The sequence below is a fragment of the Saccopteryx bilineata genome, chromosome X (assembly GCF_036850765.1).
Source record: "Saccopteryx bilineata isolate mSacBil1 chromosome X, mSacBil1_pri_phased_curated, whole genome shotgun sequence".
Taxonomy (NCBI): domain Eukaryota; kingdom Metazoa; phylum Chordata; class Mammalia; order Chiroptera; family Emballonuridae; genus Saccopteryx; species Saccopteryx bilineata.
In genome coordinates, this window is record NC_089502.1 from 23,673,982 (window position 1) to 23,693,419 (window position 19,438).

General features: G+C 39.2%; 1 long non-coding RNA gene across 1 annotated transcript in view; it reads right to left on the reverse strand.

Moving 5' to 3' along the window:
- The window catches only part of LOC136317169 (uncharacterized), a 106,624-nt gene that overhangs the window by 31,032 nt on the left and 56,154 nt on the right, over positions 1-19,438 (reverse strand). Inside the window, exon 2 of the long non-coding RNA XR_010727845.1 lies at positions 15,067-15,252. This is a non-coding gene — a long non-coding RNA (uncharacterized lncRNA). The remainder of the gene's footprint in view (positions 1-15,066; positions 15,253-19,438) is intronic.

Sequence of the window (19,438 nt, forward strand, 5' to 3'; positions counted from 1 at the left end):
CAGCCTGCAGGGTAAGGGCAGGAGCCCCGCAAGGGGTGGACACCCACCCTTGAGCAAGGGCACAGGAGCACAGCCTTGCCCTGCCCACTGAGGCTTGTGTCCTGATAGAGGAGCCAGCTTGTCCCATGGGGGTGGAGCGAAAGCCCAGAACAGGCAGAGTCCCGCGACAGAGCGTGGGCACACAGCCACATCCAGTCCATGAAGCCAAGGCTTTCAGCTGTCCCATGAGCAGGCTCCTCCTACAGGGGCAGGGCAAAAGCCCAGAATCAGGCGGAGACCCTCAGCTGAGCAAAGGTGCTCACACCTGCCCTTAGGGCCGAGCATAATCCCACCTATGGGGGCGGGGCAAAGGCTGAGGCTACCGAGGCTTGTACACCTGAGCACGTGACCACAGCCTCTCCAGTGAAGGAGAGGCATAAACCACAGCAACAGCCCCAGTGGGCTGGCACCGGCAACACCCATACCCAAACGCCCTAGACAGCAGCAGCAAAGGGGGCGGTGGGCCTTCAGACAGACCACACCTAAGGAAAACAGAGGCCACAACTAGTGGACTCCAGTGGCCAAAACTTTCTTTTACACAAACAAAATGAAAAGGCAGAGAAATACAACACAAATAAATCAAGAGAAATCCCCAGAAAAGGACCTGAATGAGTCAGATATAACCAAATTACCAGATGCAGAGTTTAAAATAATGATTGTTAGGATGCTCAAAGATCTTAGAACAACAATAGATGGTCATAATGAACACCTAAATAAAGACATAGCAAATATAAAAAAGGACATTGAAATAATAAAAAAGAATCAGTCAGAAATGACAAACACAATATCAGAAATGAAGAACACAATGGAAGGAATTAAAAGCAAGATGGATGAAGCTGAGAATGTAATCAGTGAGTTAGAGGAAAAGATAAATGAAGGCATGGAAGCAGAGCAGAAAAAAGAAAAGAGACTCAAAAAGTCTGAGGAAACTCTAAGAGAGCTCTGTGACAACATGAAGAGAAATAACATCCACATCATAGGGGTTTCTGAAGAAGAAAAGAAAGAACAAGGGATAGAGACTTTGTTCAAACATATCATAGCTGAAAACTTCCCTCAATTAAGGCAGAAAAACGTCTCACAAGTTCAAGAAGCACAGAGAACTCCATTAAAGAGAAACCCAAAGAAATCTACACCAAGACACATCATAATTAAAATACCAAAGCTAAGTGATAAAGAGAAAATATTAAAAGCTGCTAGAGAAAAAAGGCTATCACCTACAAAGGATCCCCATAAGGATGACTTCTGACTTCTCAACAGAAACACTTGAGGCCAGAAGGGAATGGCAAGAAATATTCAAAGTAATGCAAAACAAGAGCCTACAACCAAGACTACTTTATCCAGCAAGGCTATCATTTAAAATTGAAGGAGAAATAAAAAGCTTTCCAGACAAAAAAAAAAAAAAAAAAACTCAAGGAATTAACTACAACTAAACCACTGCTGTAAGAAATGCTAAGGGGCCTGTTGTAAACATATCAAAGGGGAAAAAGAATATAGCAAAAGAGGAATACAGTTTTAAAAAATAAAATGGCAATTAAAAACTACATATCAATAATAACCTTAAATGTAAATGGCTTAAATGATCCATTCAAAAGACATAGGGTAGCTGCGTGAATAAGAAAACAGGACCCCCCCACGAAAAAAAGAAAAAAAAAAAACAGGACTCATACATATGCTGTCTACAAGAGACACACTTTAAAACAAAAGAAGCACTTAGGCTAAAGATAAAAGGATGGAAAAAAATATTTCACGCAAATGGAAATGAAAAAAAAACCTAGGATAGCAATACTTATATCAGACAAAATGGACTTCAAAACAAAGGCTATTGGCCCTGGCCGGTTGGCTCGGCGGTAGAGCATCGGCCTGGCGTGCGGGGGACCCGGGTTCGATTCCCAGCCAGGGCACATAGGAGAAGCGCCCATTTGCTTCTCCACACCCCCCCTCCTTCCTCTCTGTCTCTCACTTCCCCTTCCGCAGTCAAGGCTCCATTGGAGCAAAGATGGCCTGGGCACTGGGGATGGCTCCTTGGCCTCTGCCCCAGGCGCTAGAGTGGCTCTGGTCGCTGCAGAGCGACCCCGCAGAGGGGCAGAGCATCACCCCCTGGTGGGCAGAGCGTCGCCCCTGGTGAGCATGCCGTGTGGATCCCGGTCGGGTGCATGCGGGAGTCTGTCTGACTGTCTCTCCCCGTTTCCAGCTTCAGAAAAATACAAACAAAACAAAACAAAACAAAGGCTATAGTAAGAGATAAAGAAGGTCACTACATAATGATAAAGGGAGCAATCCAACTAGAAGATATAACCATTGTAAATATTTACACACCTAATATAGGAGCACCTAAATATATAAAGCAGACTTTGATGGATTTAAAGGGCGAGATCAACAGCAATACTATAATAGTAGGGGATTTCAGTACCCCACTAATATTACTAGATAGATCCTCAATAAAAAAATTAACAAAGAAGCAGCAGACTTAAATGACACAATATATTAACTGGATTTAATAGATATCTTCAGAACCTTTCACCCAAAAGCAGCAGAACATACATTCTTTTCAAGTGCTCATGGTACATTTTCTAGGATAGACCACATGTTAGGGCACAAAAGCAGTCTCAACAAATTTAAGAAGATTGAAATCATATCAAGCACTTTCTCTGACCACAATGGCATGAAAATAGAAATCAACCACAACAGAAAAACTGAAAAATACTCAAACACTTGGAAACTAAATAGCATGTTATTAAATAACAAATGTGTTAAAAATGAGATCAAGGAAGAAATTTAAAAATTCCTAGAAATGAATGATAATGAGCATACATCAACTCAAAATTTATGGGACACAGCAAAAGCAGTCCTGAGAGGTAAGTTCATAGCATTACAGGCACACCTTAAGAAGCTAGAAAAAGCTCAAATAAATAACTTGACTCTGTATCTAAAAGAACTAGAAAAAGAACAGCAGGTAAAGCCCATAGGTAGTAGAAGGAAGGAAATAATAAAGATCATAGTGGAAATAAATGAAATAGAGGCTAAAGAAACAATGCAGAGGATCAATGAAACCAGGAACTGGTTCTTTGAAAAGGTATACTAGATTGATGAACCTTTAATCAGACTCATCAAAAAAAAAAGAGAGAGAGAGAGGAATCAAATAAATGAAATTAGAAATGAGAGTGGAGAAATAACAACTGACACACAGAAATACAAAATATTGTAAGAAAATACTATGAAGAACTGTATGCCAAAAAAACTAGATAACCTAGACTAAATGGATAAATTTCCTTAAACATATAATCAATCTTCCAAAAATTAATCTGGAAGAATCAGAAAACCTAAACACTAATTACAACAAATGAGATCAAAACAGTTATCAAAAAAACTCCCAAAAAAGAAAAGTCCTGGGCTTGATGGCTTCACAAGTGATTTCTACCAAATATTCAAAGAAGAACTAACTCCTATGCTTCTCAAGCTATTTCAAAAAATTCAAGAAGGAAGACTTCAAGCTCCTTTTATGAGGCAAGCATAATTCTGATTTCAAAACCAGGCAAAAACAACACAAAGAAAGAAAATTATAGGCCAATATCCCTGATGAATTTAGATGCTAAAATCCTCAACAAAATATTAGCAAACTGGATCCAGCAATATATGAAAAAAATCATACACCATGATCAAGTGGGATTTATTCTTGGGAGGCAAGGCTGGTACAATATTTGCAAATCAATCAATGTGATTCATCACATAAACAAAAAAAAAGGAGAAAAATCACATAATAATTTCAATAGATGCAGAAAAAGCATTTGATAAAATCCAGCACCCATTTATGATCAAAACTCTCAGCAAAGTGGGAATACAGGGAACATACATCAATATCTATGACAAACCCACAGCCAACATCATACTCAATGGGCAAAAATTTAAAGCAATCCCCTTAAGATCAGGAACAAGGCAGGGGTGCCCCATTTCACCACTCTTATGCAACATAGTTCTGGAAGTCCTAGCCACAGCAATCAGACAAGAAAAAGAAATAAAAGGCATCCAAATTGGAAAAGAAGAAGTAAAACTATTATTATTTGCAGATGATATGATATTGTATATAGAAAAACCCTAAAGTCTCAGTCAAAAAACTACTAGACCTGATAAATGAATTCAGCAAGGGGGCAGGATATAAAATTAATACTCAGAAATCAGAGGCATTTTTATATACTAACAATGAACTGTCATAAAGAGAAATTAAGGAAGCAATCCCCTTTACCATTGCAACCAAAAAAATAAAGTACCCAGGAATAAATTTAACCAGGGAAATTAAAGACTTGTATTCAGATAATTATAAAACATTGATAAAAGAAATCAGAGAAGATACAAACAACTGAAAGTATATACCATGCTCATGGTTAGGAAGAATAAACATCATTAAAATGTCTATATTACCCAAAGCAAATTATAAATTCAATGCAATACTGATTAAAATACCAATGACTTACTTCAAAGATATAGAAGACAGATTCCAAAAATTTATATGGAACCAAAAAAGAACATGAATAGCCTCAGCAATCTTGAAAAGGAAGAATAAAGTGGGAGGTATCACACTTCCAGATATCAAGTTATACTTCAAGGCATTATACTCAAAACAGCCTGGTACTGGCATAAGAACAGGCATATAGATCAATGGAACAGAACAGAGAACACAGAAATATACCCACACCTTTACGGACAACTGATGTTTGACAAAGGAGGTAAGAGCATACAATGGAGTAAAGACAGACTCTTCAACAAATGGTATTGGGAAAATTGGACAGCTACCTGCAAAAAAAAAAAAAATGAAACTAGATCATCAACTTACACCATAAAACCATGATCATCTTAGAAGAAAACATAGGAAGTAAGCTCTCTGACATCTCTCGCAGCAATATATTTGCCGATTTATCTCCACAGTCAAGTGAAATAAAAGATAGGATAAACAAATGAGACTATATCAAACTAAAAAGCTTTTACACAGGTAAAAACAATAAGAACAGAATAAAAAGACAAACTACACAATGGGAGAACATACTTGAAAATACATCTCATAAGGGGTTAATAACAAAAATTTATAAAGAACTTGTAAAACTCAACACCAGGAAGACAAACAGTCCAATCAAAAAATGGGTGTGGCCCTGGCCGGTTGGCTCACCGGTAGAGCGTCGGCCTGGCATGTGGGGGACCCGGGTTCGATTCCCGGCCAGGGCACACAGGAGAAGGGCCCATTTGCTTCTCCACCCCCACCCCCTCCTTCCTCTCTGTCTCTCTCTTCCCCTCCTGCAGCCAAGGCTCCATTGGAGCAAAGATGGCCCGGGTGCTGGGGATGGCTCCTGGGCCTCTGCCCCAGGCATTAGAGTGGCTCTGGTTGTGGCAGAGTGACCCCCAGAGGGGCAGAGCATCGCCCCCTGGTGGGCAGAGCATCGCCCCTGGTGGGCGTGCCGGGTGGATCCCGGTCGGGCGCATGCGGGAGTCTGTCTGACTGTCTCTCCTCGTTTCCAGCTTCAGAAAAATACAAAAAAAAATGGGTGAAAGAAAAGAATAGACTCTTCTCCAAAGAGGATATACAGATGGCCAATAGGCATATGAAATAATGCTCAACATCACTAATCATTAGAGAAATGCAAATTAATACCACAATGAGATATCACCTCACACCTGTCAGAATGGCGCTCATCAACAAAACAACATAGAATAAGTGCTGGCGAGGATGTGGTGAAAAGGGAACCCTCCTGCACTGCTGGTGGGGATGCAGACTGGTGAAGCCACTGTGGAAAGCAGTATGGAATTCCTCAAAAAATTAAAAATCAAATTGCCTTTTGACCCAGCTATCCAACTTTTAGGAATAAACCCCAAGAACACCATAGCAGTGCTTCAAAAGAAGAAATGCACCCCCATGTTTATGGCACCATTGTTCACCATAGCGAAGAACTGGAAACAGCCCAAGTGTCTGTCAGTGTACGAGTGGATTAAAAAGCTTTGGTACATATACACTATGGAATACTACTCAGCCATAAGAAATGATCACATTGGATCTTTTACAACAACATGGATGGACCTTGATAACATTATACTGAGCAAAATAAGTAAATCAGAAAAAACTAAGAGCTTCATGATTCCATACATAGGTGAGACATAAAAATGAGACTCAGAGACATGGACGAGAGTGTGGGGGTTATGGGGTGGGGGGAGAAGAGGGAGGGCATTGGGGGAGGGGAGGGGCACAAAGAAAACCAGTTAAAAGGTGACGAAAGACAATTGAACTTTGGGTGATGGGAATGCAGCATAATCAAATCTTAAATTAACCTAGAGATATTTTCGCTGAACATATGTACCCTGATTTATCAATGTCACCTCATTAAAATTAATTAAAATAAATAAAAGTAAAGTGCTAAAAAATAAAAAATAAATAAAATTTAAAAAAATCAAAAAAAATTCTTGAAATCCTCACCTTAAGGGCTTTGGCAAAAGCAATACCTTCCATGTATGAAGTCCCAATATCAGCACATATTCTGATATAAACTTCTTTTTCTATCACTCTTCTTTCAACTGTTGGAATGAGCCATGAAACAAATTCTTGATATTGCTCATCAGGACTTTGCCTAATATTGCTGAATTTCTCCATTTTTTTTCCCTGCATCTCAAGCCTGATTCAAAGCTTTTTGGAGTGGGGATCTCCAAGGGTTTGAGGCAAAGACTTTGGGAGCAGAGAGCTGCAGAAGTGCAAAGTTTAACATGGCCAAAGCTGTGATATTCTAATCTCCCGAGTTATTCTCAGACCCCAAGTTTTTCTCATATTTACATTCCTCTGCTTCTACCTCATTCTGTTCAAACAGCTTCTTCTCAAATAAAAACATTTGTACAAAAAGAAAAAGGTCCCTCACTTTTGATCCTACAACTCCCATATTTATTTTTTTCCAAATTATTTCTTATTATACCAAACTCTACTTAAAAGCTTCACACTCTGAAAGCTTTATAGTTTGTGTGCACACATCTGGGGAGTTCCATTACCTCTCCTCTTTCCCTATTACTTTTTTTTAAATTTTTTATTAGTTTTACTAGGGCGACATCAATAAATCAGGGTACATACGTTCAAAAAAAACATGTCCAGGTTATCTTGTTGATCAATTATATTGCATACCCATCACCCAAAGTCTAGTTTTCTTTGTGCCCCTAACCCTCTCCCTTCCCGCCCCCCGTAACCACCACACTCTTGTCAATGTCTCATGGTCTCGTTTTTATGTCTCACCTACGTAAGGCATAATGCAGTTCTTGGTTTTCTCTGATTTACTTATTTCACTCCATATAATGTTATCAAGATCTCACCATTTTGTTGTAAATGATCCGATGTCATCATTTCTTATGGCTGAGTAGTATTCCATAGTGTATATGTGCCACATCTTCTTTATCCTGTCTTCTATTGAAGGGCTTTTTGGTTGTTTCCATGTCTTGGCCACTGTGAACAATGCTGCAATGAACATGAGGCTGCATGTGTCTTTATGTATGATTGTTTCTGAGTTTTTGAGGTATATACCCAGTAGAGGAATTGCTGGGTCATAAGGTAGTTCTATTTGCAGTTTTTTGAGGAACCACTATACTTTCTTCCATAATGGTTGTACTACTTTACCAACAGTGAATGAGGGTTTCTTTTTCTCCACAGCCTCTCCAACATTTGCTATTACCTGTCTTGTTAATAATAGCTAATCTAACAGGTGTGAGGTGGCATCTCATTGCAGTTTTGATTTGCATTTCTCTAATAACTAATGAAAATGAGCATCTATTCGTATACCTGTTGGCCATTTGTATTTCTTCCTGAGAGCAGTGTCTGTTCATGTCCTCTTCCCATTTTTTTATTGGATTGTTTGTTTGTTGTTAAGTTTTATGAGTTCTTTGTATATTTTGAATATTAGGCCCTTATCTGAGCTGTTGTTTGAAAATATCATTTCCCATTTAGTTGGCTGTTTATTTTGTTCTCAGTTTCTCTTGCTGAGCAAAAACTTCTTAGTCTGATGTAGTCCCATTCATTTATTTTTGCCTTCACTTCCCTTGCCTTTGGAGTCAAATTCATAAAATGCTCTTTAAAACCAAAGTCCATCAGTTTAGAACCTATGTCTTCTTCTATGTACTTTATTGTTTCAGGTCTTATATTTAGGTCTTTGATCCATTTTGAATTAATTTTAGTACAGGGGACAAACTGTAGTCAAGTTTCATTCTTTTGCATGTGGCTTTCCAGTTTTCCCAGCACCATTTGTTGAAGAGGCTTTCTTTTCTCCATTGTGTGTTGTTGGCCCCTTTATCAAAAATTATTTGACCATATATATGTGGTTTTATTTCTGGAATTTCTGTTCTTTTCCATTGGTCTGAGTGTCTATTTTTCTGCTAATACCATGCTGTTGTGATTGTTGTGGCCCTATAATATAGTTTGAAGTCAGGTATTGTAATGCCCCCAGCTTCATTCTTTTTCTTTAGGATTTCTTTGGCTATTCGGGGTTTTTTATAGTTCCATATAAACCTGATGATTTTTTGTTCCGTTTCTCTAAAAAATGTTATTGGAATTTTGATGGGAATTGCATTAAATTTGTATATTGCTTTGGGTAATGTGGCCATTTTGATTATATTTATTCTTCCTATCCAATAACAAGGAATATCCTTCCATTTCTCATTGTATCTTTTATGATTTCCCTTAACAATGCTTTGTAGTTTTCATTATATAGGTCCTTTACATTCTTTGTTATGTTTATTCCTAGGTACTTTTTTTTTTTTATTGTTGCAATCGTGAAGGAAATTATTTTTTTGAGTTCGTTCTCAAATGTTTCATTGTCGGCATATAGAAAAGCTGTGGACTTTTGTATGTTAATTTTGTATCCTGTGACCTTACTGTATTGGCTTATTGTTTCTAGTAGTCTTTTTGTGGATTCTATGGGGTTTTCGATATATAGGATCATGTCATCTGCAAAAAGTGATACCTTTACTTCTTCTTTTCTGATATAGATGCCTTTTATTTCTCTCTCTTGTCTGATTGCTCTGACCAGAACCTCTAGCACTACGTTAAATAAGAGTGTAGAGAGTGGACAACCCTTTCTTCTTCCTGATTTAAGGTGAAAAGTCCTCAGTTTTATGCCATTTAATATGATGTTGGCTGATGATTTATCATATATGGACTTTATCATGTTGAGATATTTTCCTCTATACCCATTTTGTTGAGAGTCTTAAACATAAAATTGTGTTGTATTTTATCAAATGCCTTTTCTGCATCTATTGATAAGATCATGTGGTTTTTGTTCTTGTTTTGTTGATATGGTGTATTACGTTAACCGTTTTACATATCTTGAACCATGCTTGAGATTGTGGGATGAATCCCATTTGATCATGATGTATTTTTTTAATATGTTATTGTATTCAATTTGCTAGTATTTTGTTTAGTATTTTAGCACCTGTATTCATTAGAGATATTGGTCTGTAGTTTTCTTTTTTTGTGCCATCCTTGCCAGATTTCGGTATGAGGGTTATGTTGGACTCATAAAATGTTTTTGGAAATATTGCTTCTTCTTCAGTTTTTTGAAAGACTTTGAGTAGAATAGAAATGAAGTCTTCTTTGAATGTTTGATAGAATTCACTATAATAACCGTCTGGGCCTGGACTTTTATTTTTGTGGAAGTTTTTAATAGTTTTTTTTATTTCTTCCCTACTAATTGGTATGTTTAGGCTTTCTGCTGCTTCTTGACTCAGTCTAGGTAAATTGTATTGTTCTAGGGATTTATCCATTTCTTCTAGATTGCTGAATTTAGTGGCATAAATTTTTTCATAGTATTCTACAATAATTCTTTGTATATCTATGATATCTGTGGTGATTTCTCCTCTTTCATTTTGGATTTTGTTTCTATGAGTCCTTTCTCTTTTTTTCTTGGTAAGTCTTGCCAAGGGTTTGTCAGTTTTGTTGATCTTTTCAAAGAACCAGCTCCTTGTTCTATTAATTTTTTCGATACTTTTTCTATTCTCTATTTTATTTATTTCTGCTCTGATTTTTATTATCTCCTTTCTTTGGCAGGTTTTGGGTTGTCTTTGTTCTTCTTTTTCCAGTTCCTTAAGGTATGAAGTTCAGTGGTTCACTTGGGCTCTCTCTTGTTTGTTCATATAGGCCTGAAGTGATATGAACTTCCCTCTTATCACTGCTTTTGATGCATCCCATAGATTCTAATAAGTTGTATTGTCATTTTCATTTGTCTGTATATATCTTTTGATCTCTGTGCTTATTTCTTCTTTGACCCATTCATTTTTTAAAAGTATGTTGTTTAGTTTCCACATTTCTGTGGATTTTTTTCCCTCTTTTTTCAGTTGAATTCTAGTTTCAAGGCTTTATGATCAGAAAATATGCTTGGTACAATTTCAATTTTTCTGTATTAGCTGATGTTATTTTTGTGGCCCAACATATGGTCAATTCTTGAGAATGATCCATGTACACTGGAGAAAAATGTATACTCTGTTGCTTTGGGATGAAATGTTTTATAGATGTCTATCATATCCAGGTGCTCTAGTGTTTCGTTTAAGGCCAATATATCTTTATTCATTCTCTGTTTGGATAACCAATCTAGAGCAGTCAGCGGTGTATTGAGGTCTCCAAGTATGATTGTATTTTTGTCAGTTTTTGTTTTAAGGTCAATAAATAGCTGTTTTATATATTTTGGTGCTCCTTGGTTTGGTGCATATATATTAAGAATTGTTATGTCTTCTTGATTCATCGTCCCCTTAATCATTATGAAATGACCATTTTTGTCTCTGAGTAATTTTGCTGTCTTATAGTCAGCATTATCAAATATGAGTATTGCTATGCCTGATTTTTTTTTGGATGTTATTTGCTTGGAGTATTGTTTTCCAGCCTCTCACTTAGAATTTGTTTTTATCCTTGTTACTTAGATGAGTTTCTTATAGGCAGCATACAGTTGAATTTTCTTTTTTAATCCATTCTGCTACTCTGTGCCTTTATATTGGTGAGTTTAATCCATTTACATTTAGTGTAATTATTGATACTTGTGGGTTCCCTATTGCCATTTTATACATTGCTTTCTGTCAGTATTGAGTCTTGTTTGATACTTCTCATTTGTTTTTCTATCCTTTGTTTTTATTTGGTTGTATTCCATACTTCTTTCCTCTGTTGCTATCTTTTTTAATTCATGTGCTTCTGTGGTGGTTTTTTCAAGGGGGGTTACCATTAAGTAATGAAAATGGTTCCTACCCTGTATATTGTAATGCACTATCTTGTGAGTACTTCTGTACTCCATCGTCCTTTGCTACTGTTCATTTCCGTCCTCTCCCCCCCTTTTTTTGTTTGTTTTTGTTGTCACAGTTTAAATTTGGTTTTATTGTGTTCTTGGTGGAGCTTTTATTTGTGGTTTTATTTTGTTTTGTTCTTTGAATTTGGTTGGAAAACTCCCTTTAGTAATTCCTAGAGTGAGGGTTTTCGGATATAAATTCCCTCATCTTTTCTGTATCTGTGAATGTTTTTATTTCTCCTCCGTATTTGAAGGATAGCTTTGATGAGTATAGTATTCTTGGCTGAAAGTTCCTCTCTTTCAGGGCTTTAAATATTGGGTTCCACTCTCTTCTAGCTTGTAGAGTTTCTGCTGAGAAATCCAATTGTAATCTAATGGGCTTTCCTTTATATTTTGTATTCTTCTTTTTCCCTGGCTGCCTTGAGAATTTTTTCTTTGCCGTTGGTTTGTGCCAATTTCATTATGATGTGCCTTGGAGTAGGTTTGTTGGGGTCAAGAAAACTCGGTGTTCTGTTTGCTTCTTGAATTTGAGGCTTTGGTTCTTTCCACAGGCTTGGGAAGTTCTCGTCTATTATTTGTTTGAATATGTTCTCCATTCTGTTTTCTCTCTCTTCTCCCTCTGATATACCTATTAATCTTATGTTATTCCTTTTGATGGAGTCAGACAATTCCTGTAGAACTTTCTCATTTTTTTTAATTTTTCAGTCTCTCTCTTCTTCTCTCTGTTGTGCCTGAAATTGCTTGTCTTCTATGTTACTAATCCTACCTTCTATCTGGCCTGTTCTATTAGCTAAGCTTGTTATCTCATTTTTCAGTTCATGAATTGAGTTTTTCATCTCTGTTTGATTTGTTTCTATAGTTTCAATTTCCTTGGTAATATATTCTTGGTGTTCATTGAGTTGTTTTCTGAGCTCCCTAAATTGCCTTTCTGTGTTTTCTTGTATATCTCTGAGTATTTTTAGGATTTCTATTTTAAATTTTCTGTCATTTAGCTCCAAGGTTTCTAATATATTACATTTTTTCTCCATAGATTTTTCCTCATCTATCTGTGGTACCTCTCTATCTTTTGTATCCATGATATTCAATTTCTTTTTCCTTAATCGCATCTGAGTGTGGTTTTTTGATAGTACTAATGAGAATTAATAAAGAATAAAAAGTTAAAAAAATAAAAAAATTTAAAAAATTATTATTTCCCTTTTTTTCACTCCTCTTTCCTCCCCTCCTTCTTGAGAAAATCTTGTGGTGAACTGTGAATTATATTGTGCTAAATAAAACAAAACTACTTATAATGGAGGGTCTGAGTTGGGGAGAAGTGATAAAGGGGCAAAAAGGGGGTATGGACCCACAAAATGCAAAAAAGGAAAAAAATTTGGGTCAAGAATAAAATGATTTACTTTTAGGTCATGGTTAATTAGGAGATATAATGAGAGGAATAAGAGGGAAACAGGAAAAATGGCAAAAAATTTAAAAATTATTATTGTATTTAGTGGAGCAAAAACTAGATAAAATGGAGAGCCAGGGTTGGGAGCACTGCTAGTGAGTTAAAAAAAGTGAAGTAAAAAAACCCCAAAGCACTGCAAAAAAAATTTTTGAGTCCCAAATATAATAATTTGTTTGTGATTGAGGATTGAATAAGAGGAAAAGTAAAGGAGAAAAGAAGAAACTAATATAGAGGGAGAAAAAAAAGAGGAAAACACAAAAAGAAGAAAAAAGAACAAAAGGAGAGAGAGAGTTAAGGGTTTTGGATTGCAACCCTTATAGAGAGAAAGGAAGAGGAAAGGAAAGATAATGAGAGATGTAACACTTATGGGTAGTGTAGTTCAAGGAGAGGAGAGAGTAAGACTGGCAGAGAATTAAACAACCAAATTGGAAAGGGAAGAAAATAATCGGGACAAGAAGATAAAAGAAACAAACAAATATAATAAAATGGGATAGGTTATAAAGTCTGTGGATTATTCTTGATTTTGAGAGTTTATCTTCTTGCTCTTTCTTTTCTCTCCCTCTTCCTGGTTGGTGACTCTGTACCCCAGGTTCTGCCCCTGTTGGACGCTTAGGTAGAGGTTTGCAGTTGATAAGTCTCTATAGCGATGTCATATATTGGGCTTCAGTCTCATTGGCAGTCAAGGCCCATTAGCATTTGCAGTCTCCAACAATGAGAGAGTCCGTTTTTCCAGAGCCTCTCTCCTAGTCTTTCCTTCCTGAATTAGCAGCCTGGTGATCCAGCTATGGGGTTGCTGCTGCCTCTGCCTGGAGAGTAAGAGGCTCAAGGAGCTGGCAAATACCCACTCTATTCCCATTCAGCGCAGAGCTCTGGGTAAGGCTCAATCAGTCAGAGCCGCTAGCATAATCAGGCAGGGATGGGAGCCAATTATTTTCAAGGTGCCTTTCTATATGCCTCTAGGCACATCCTGAATGCCTCAGCACTCTGTGGGACCCCTTTCCCCAGGCTTTTGGCAATTTGCAACATGTTTTGGCTGGGTAGAAGATGCCCTAGTCACTGTTTGCAAAGCAGAAGGACTTACAAGCTGCCAAATCCCTCTTTTTAACATATAGCCCTGAGTATGCAAGCTCTGCCAATCATAAGTTGCCCCCACCCCTATGTGCATAGCACAACAAGAGGTACTAAAAAATATCTCCCCTCTGTCTTAGATCGCTGACCTGAGAGAGATCTTATCAGTTAGGGTCGCATAGATCAGTTGGGAGGCGAGCAGACTGTGGGTTAAGCTAATCTTTCATGGGTCTGTTAGCTTATATGGCTGGGTGAGGCACCCCACCTGCCTGGAGAAGTTCAAGCGTAGGGAATCTCGCTTTCGATCACCGCTCTTCAGGGCGCAGGGTCAGTGACACTGAGACTCTGGTCACAGCCCATGCAAAGACCTTTGACTCTGCCCCTCTGTCCAGGAACACAGGTGCCAACTCCCAGGGGAATCTCTCACCCACTATCCATGCTCGCTGACCAAGATATCAGGCTGGCTGCCTCTCGCTCTGGGTGATGCGCCATGCCCGCCGGAAGAAGTTCCAGCATTGGGAATTTTGCTCCCGCTCACTCCTCGCTCGCCACTTTTTCAGGGTGCAGGGGTGACCCCGAGACTCCGGATTCAGCCCACACAAAGGCCTCTGACTCTGCCCATCTTTCCAGTAACACAGGCGCCCACTCCCAGGGGAATCTCTTGCCCACTATCCACGCTCGCCGACCAGGATATCAGGCCGGCTGCCTCTCACTCCAGGTGAGGTGCCCCACCCACCCATAGAAGTTTGAGTGTAGGGAATTTTGCTCCCACTCACTCCTCATGTGCCGCTTTTCAGGGCACAGGGGCAACCCTGAGACTCCGGTTTTGGCCTACACAAAGGCCTCTGACTCTGCCCCTCTGTCTGGTAACACTGGCGCCCACTCCCAGGACTCTAGGAGGAATCTTTCACACACTATCTGCACACACCGACCAGGAGATCTGGGCAGATGGCTGCCCCACTTGTTTTTCTTTGGATTTGGTGTGAGTATTAGCTCGTGTTGACTGGGTTGCCACAAGCACAGTTTTTCCTCAGCTTGGATGTCTGTGCCACAGCCTGGTTCAGATGTTTGTGCCCCAGTCTGGTTCTATTCACACCCTATGCCCGCCTCAGTTCCTATACTCTCAGTTCCCAATGTAAGCAGCCCTTATTTAGGTTAGTGAGGAAGGCGGAGTGTTTCTTCCTCCATCGTCTTATTTCCTTTGGGGTTGATTATATATTTAGTCAATTTTTCACTTGATCATACCTTTGCATTTAGTGTGGAACTGTTGGACGCTCCAAGGATAGATTTTTCTGTCTCTGGTTGAGGATCTTGTTGAATTTTGGGGGAGATTTATCGGTATCGCTCCTTACGGCACCATTTCTCTCCTCTTTCCCTTTTTCGATGGCCACACGTATGGGTGCCAATTGTCGGGGTTCAGCCATGACAAGTCTATACCAGGGTCCCAAACAGGAAAAGGTATGGAATTGAAATAAATGATAGACAGGGACTTAAAGATATATATACACACACATACAGATGAGTTTAGGGGGATGCCACGGTGAACACTCTATACTGTTCCTCAGCCCTAACATCCATGCTCTCAGAAGCACATCCCACTTTTATTCATAGAAAAAATGTGGTCTATCAGTAATTCAATTAAGTTTCCAAGGCAACTCAAAGACAACCCCCACCATACCATCCAAATCTACTTTACACTAATAAGAAACTAGATTCCAGCCTCCTCCAGAGAACATGGGTGAGACAAATGAGAATCAGGTGTAGCTCTTTGTTAACTAGGCAAATGAGGTGGGGTTTGGGCCCAGCACCTCTGTCCAGATTGCAAAAATACCCTGTTTATTTATTCGGTCCCCAACATTCTCCTCCTCCTGCAGCCATGGCTTGATTGATTTGAACACATCAGCCCTGGGCACTGAGGATGCCTCCATCAAGCCTCTGCCTCAGGTGCTAAAAATAGCTAGGTTGCAAGCAGCTCCATATGGGCAAAACATCAGCCCCAGATGGGGGTTGCCGGGTGGATCTCAGTCAGGGCACACATAGGAATCTGTCTCTCTATCTCCCCTATTCTCACTTAAAGAAAAGAGCACATTAACTTAGAACTTAACAAAGAGATAAAAAATATAAAAATCAAGCTAGAAAATATTTTTAAAAACAGTCAGAAATGAAGACTCCAATAGCTAAAATGAAGAAAACATTACAGGGAATCTACAGTAGAGTAAATGAAACATAGGATCAAATCAATGATTTGAAAGACAAGGATTCAGTAGCAGAAAAGATCCAATCAGAACAACAAAAAGGAAAAAGAATGCAAAAAAAAAATGAGGATAGTTTAAGGAACCTCTGGGACAACTTCAAGCATACCAATATCCACATCATGGGGGTACCCAAAGGAGAAGATAGAAAACAAGAAATTGAAAAACCATGTGAAAAAATGACAGAAAATTTCCTGAACTTGATGAAAGAAATAGACATACAAGTACAGGAAGTACAGACGGTTCCAAACAAGATGAACACAAAAAGCCCACACGAAGACACATCATAATTAAAATGCAAAAGGTTAAAGGCAAAGAGAGAATCTTAAAAGCACAAAGAGAAAAGAAGTCAGTTACCAACAAGGGAACCCCCACAGGACTGTCAACTCAACAGAAACTTTGCTGGCCTAAAGGGAATGGCAAGAAATAGTTAACATGATGAAAAAGTGAGGAGCTACGACCAAGATTACTCTACCCAGAAGAACTAAGAATTTCAGAATCAAAGGACAGATGAAAACCTCTCCAAGACAAAAAAAAACTGAAAAGAGTTTATCACCACCAAACCAGTATTACAAGAAATGTTAAAGCATCATCTTTAAGAAGAAAAATAACTAAAAATATGAGTAATAAAATAGCAATAAATACATGTAGATCAATAATTATTTAAAATTCAAATGTATTAAATGCTCTACTCAAAAGATACAAAGTTGCTGAATGGATAACAAAACACAACCATTATATATATCTACAGAAGACTCACTTCAAATCAAAAGACTCACACAGACAGAAAGTAAAGGGATGGAAAAATATATATATATATTTTTTTTTTCTGAAGTTGGAAACGGGGAGGCAGTCAGACAGACTCCCGCATGCGCCCAATTGGAATCCACATGGCACGCCCACCAGGGGGCGATGCTCTGCCCATCTGGGGCATTACTCTGTTGCAACCAGTGCCATTCTAGCACCTGAGGCAGAGGCCATGGAGCCATCCTCAGCGCCTGGGCCAACTTTGCTCCAATGGAGCCTTGGCCGTGAGAGGGGAAGAGAGAGACAGAGAGGAAGGAGAGAAGGAGGGGTGGAGAAGCAGATGGGCGCTTCTCCTGTGTGCCCTGGCCAGGAATTGAACCCGGGACTCCTGCACGCCAGGCCGACGCTCTACTACTGAGCCAACCGGCCAGGGCTGAAAAAGATATTTTTTTAAATTAGGGGGCAAAAACTGGCCCAGCAATACATATACCGGACAAAATAGACATTAAAACAAAGCCTATAACAAAAGACGAAGGATTCAGCAATTCCACTTTTGGGTATTTATCCAAAGAAACCCAAAACACTAATTTGAAAACATGCATGCATCCGTATGTTTACTGCAGTATTATTTCCAATAGCCAAGATATGGAAGCAACCTAAGTGTTCATCAGTAGATGAGTGGATAAAGAATAGGTGGTGCATATATACAAAGGAATATGACTCAGTCACAGAAAAAGAATGAATTCTTGCCTGACCAGGCAGTGGTGCAGTGGATCGAGCATCAGCCTGTGATGCTGAGGACCCAGATACAAAACCCTGAGGTTGCTGGCTTGAGCTCGGTCTCACCAGCTTGAGTGTGGGGTCGCTGACTTGAGCATGGGATCATACATGTGACCCAATGGTCCCTGGCTTGATTCCAAGATTGCTGGTTTGAGCAAGGTGTCACTGGCTCTGCTGGAGTTGCCCCTTCCCCATCAAGGCATGTATGAGAAACAACCAATGAACAACTAAGGTGCCACAAATACAAGTTGATGCTTCTCAACTCTCTTTCTTCCTATCTGTTCCTGTCTGTCTCTGTCTCTTATGCAAAAAAAAAAGAGAGAGAGAGAGAGAGAGAGAGAGAGAGAATGAATTCTTGCTATCAACATGAATGGACCTGTGCTAAGTGAGATAACTGAAACAGAAAAAGAGAAATGCCATATAATTTCACTTACATGTGGAATCTAAAAAACAAAGTGAACAAGTAGAACAGAAACAGAATCATAGATACAGAGAACATTTCGACTCTTGCCAGATGACAGGGGACCTGGAGGAATCAATGAAAAAACTGAAGGCATTGAGAAGTACAGATTGGTAGTTATATTGTAGAATAGTCATGGGGATGTAAAGTACAGTATAGGGAATATAGTCAGTAATATTATAATTACTATGTGTGGTGTCAGATGGGTACTAGATTTATCAGGGTCCTCACTGCCTAAGCTATATAAATGTCTGATCACTATGTTATACACCTGAAACTAACATAATATTGTATGCCAATTGTAATTGAAAAATAAAAAAATATTTTAAATAAATAAATGGACAAGATAGTGATGTCACCATGAATGGCAGAACAGGGAACTCCAGTGATCCTTCCCTCCACAAAGCCTCTAATGAGTTGGCAAAAATCTGTCAGAATCAAGTTTTACAGAACTCATAACTCTGGAATCTACTTAAAAACTTAAAACATCCAGGGAAAGTGTGATTAAAAAAGAAGTGGCTGCTGTGTGGTGAGAAAGGCAGCTTTCTCCACCATCTGCCTGTCATTGCTTAATCTCCAGATGGCTAGCAGCTCTGAGGATGGCAGCCCACACTCTGGAGCAGGCTGTTGGTACCACAGGGAGCAACAAAATTTGTTCTCAAAGAATTGTGGTGGTCCATTTCTACCTGTCTGGTGGCCTCCTGACGAAACAGGATGATTGTACTATTGTTAGGAAAGACATTAACATATATACAAGAATTGTACTACTTTTTTAATATTTTAAAGTCAGAAAGTATTTCAAAAACTGAGTGTAGCCCTGGCCGGTTGGCTCAGTGGAAGAGCGTCGGCCTGGCATGCAGGAGTCCCAGGTTCAATTCCAAGCCAGAGCACACAGGAGAGGCACCCATCTGCTTCTCTACTCCTCCCCCTCTCCTTCCTCTCTGTCTCTCTCTTCCCCTCCCACAGCCAAGGCTCCATTGGAGCAAAGTTCGCCCGGGCACTGAGGATGGCTCCATGGCCTCTGCCTCAGGTGCTAGAATGGCTCTGGTTGCAAAAGAGCAACGCCCCAGATGGGCAGAGCATCGCCCCCTGGTGGGCTTGCCAGGTGTATCCCGGTCGGGCGCATGTGAGAGTCTGTTTGACTGCCTCCCTGTTTCCAACTTCAGAAAAATACCAAAAAAAAAAAAAAAAAAAAAAAAACCCGAGTGTAATTTTTTTCTTTTAATTAAATGAAGAGCAACCAAGAATCTACAGTGTCAGGGAACTAAACTGCTGCTTTTTTTTATGTTGTTACTTCATCTTTCCAAGGTGTTTACATCACACACATATCCCAAGTTGATGCAGCATGCATACCTCCATGTTCCAGGCGACAGGATGG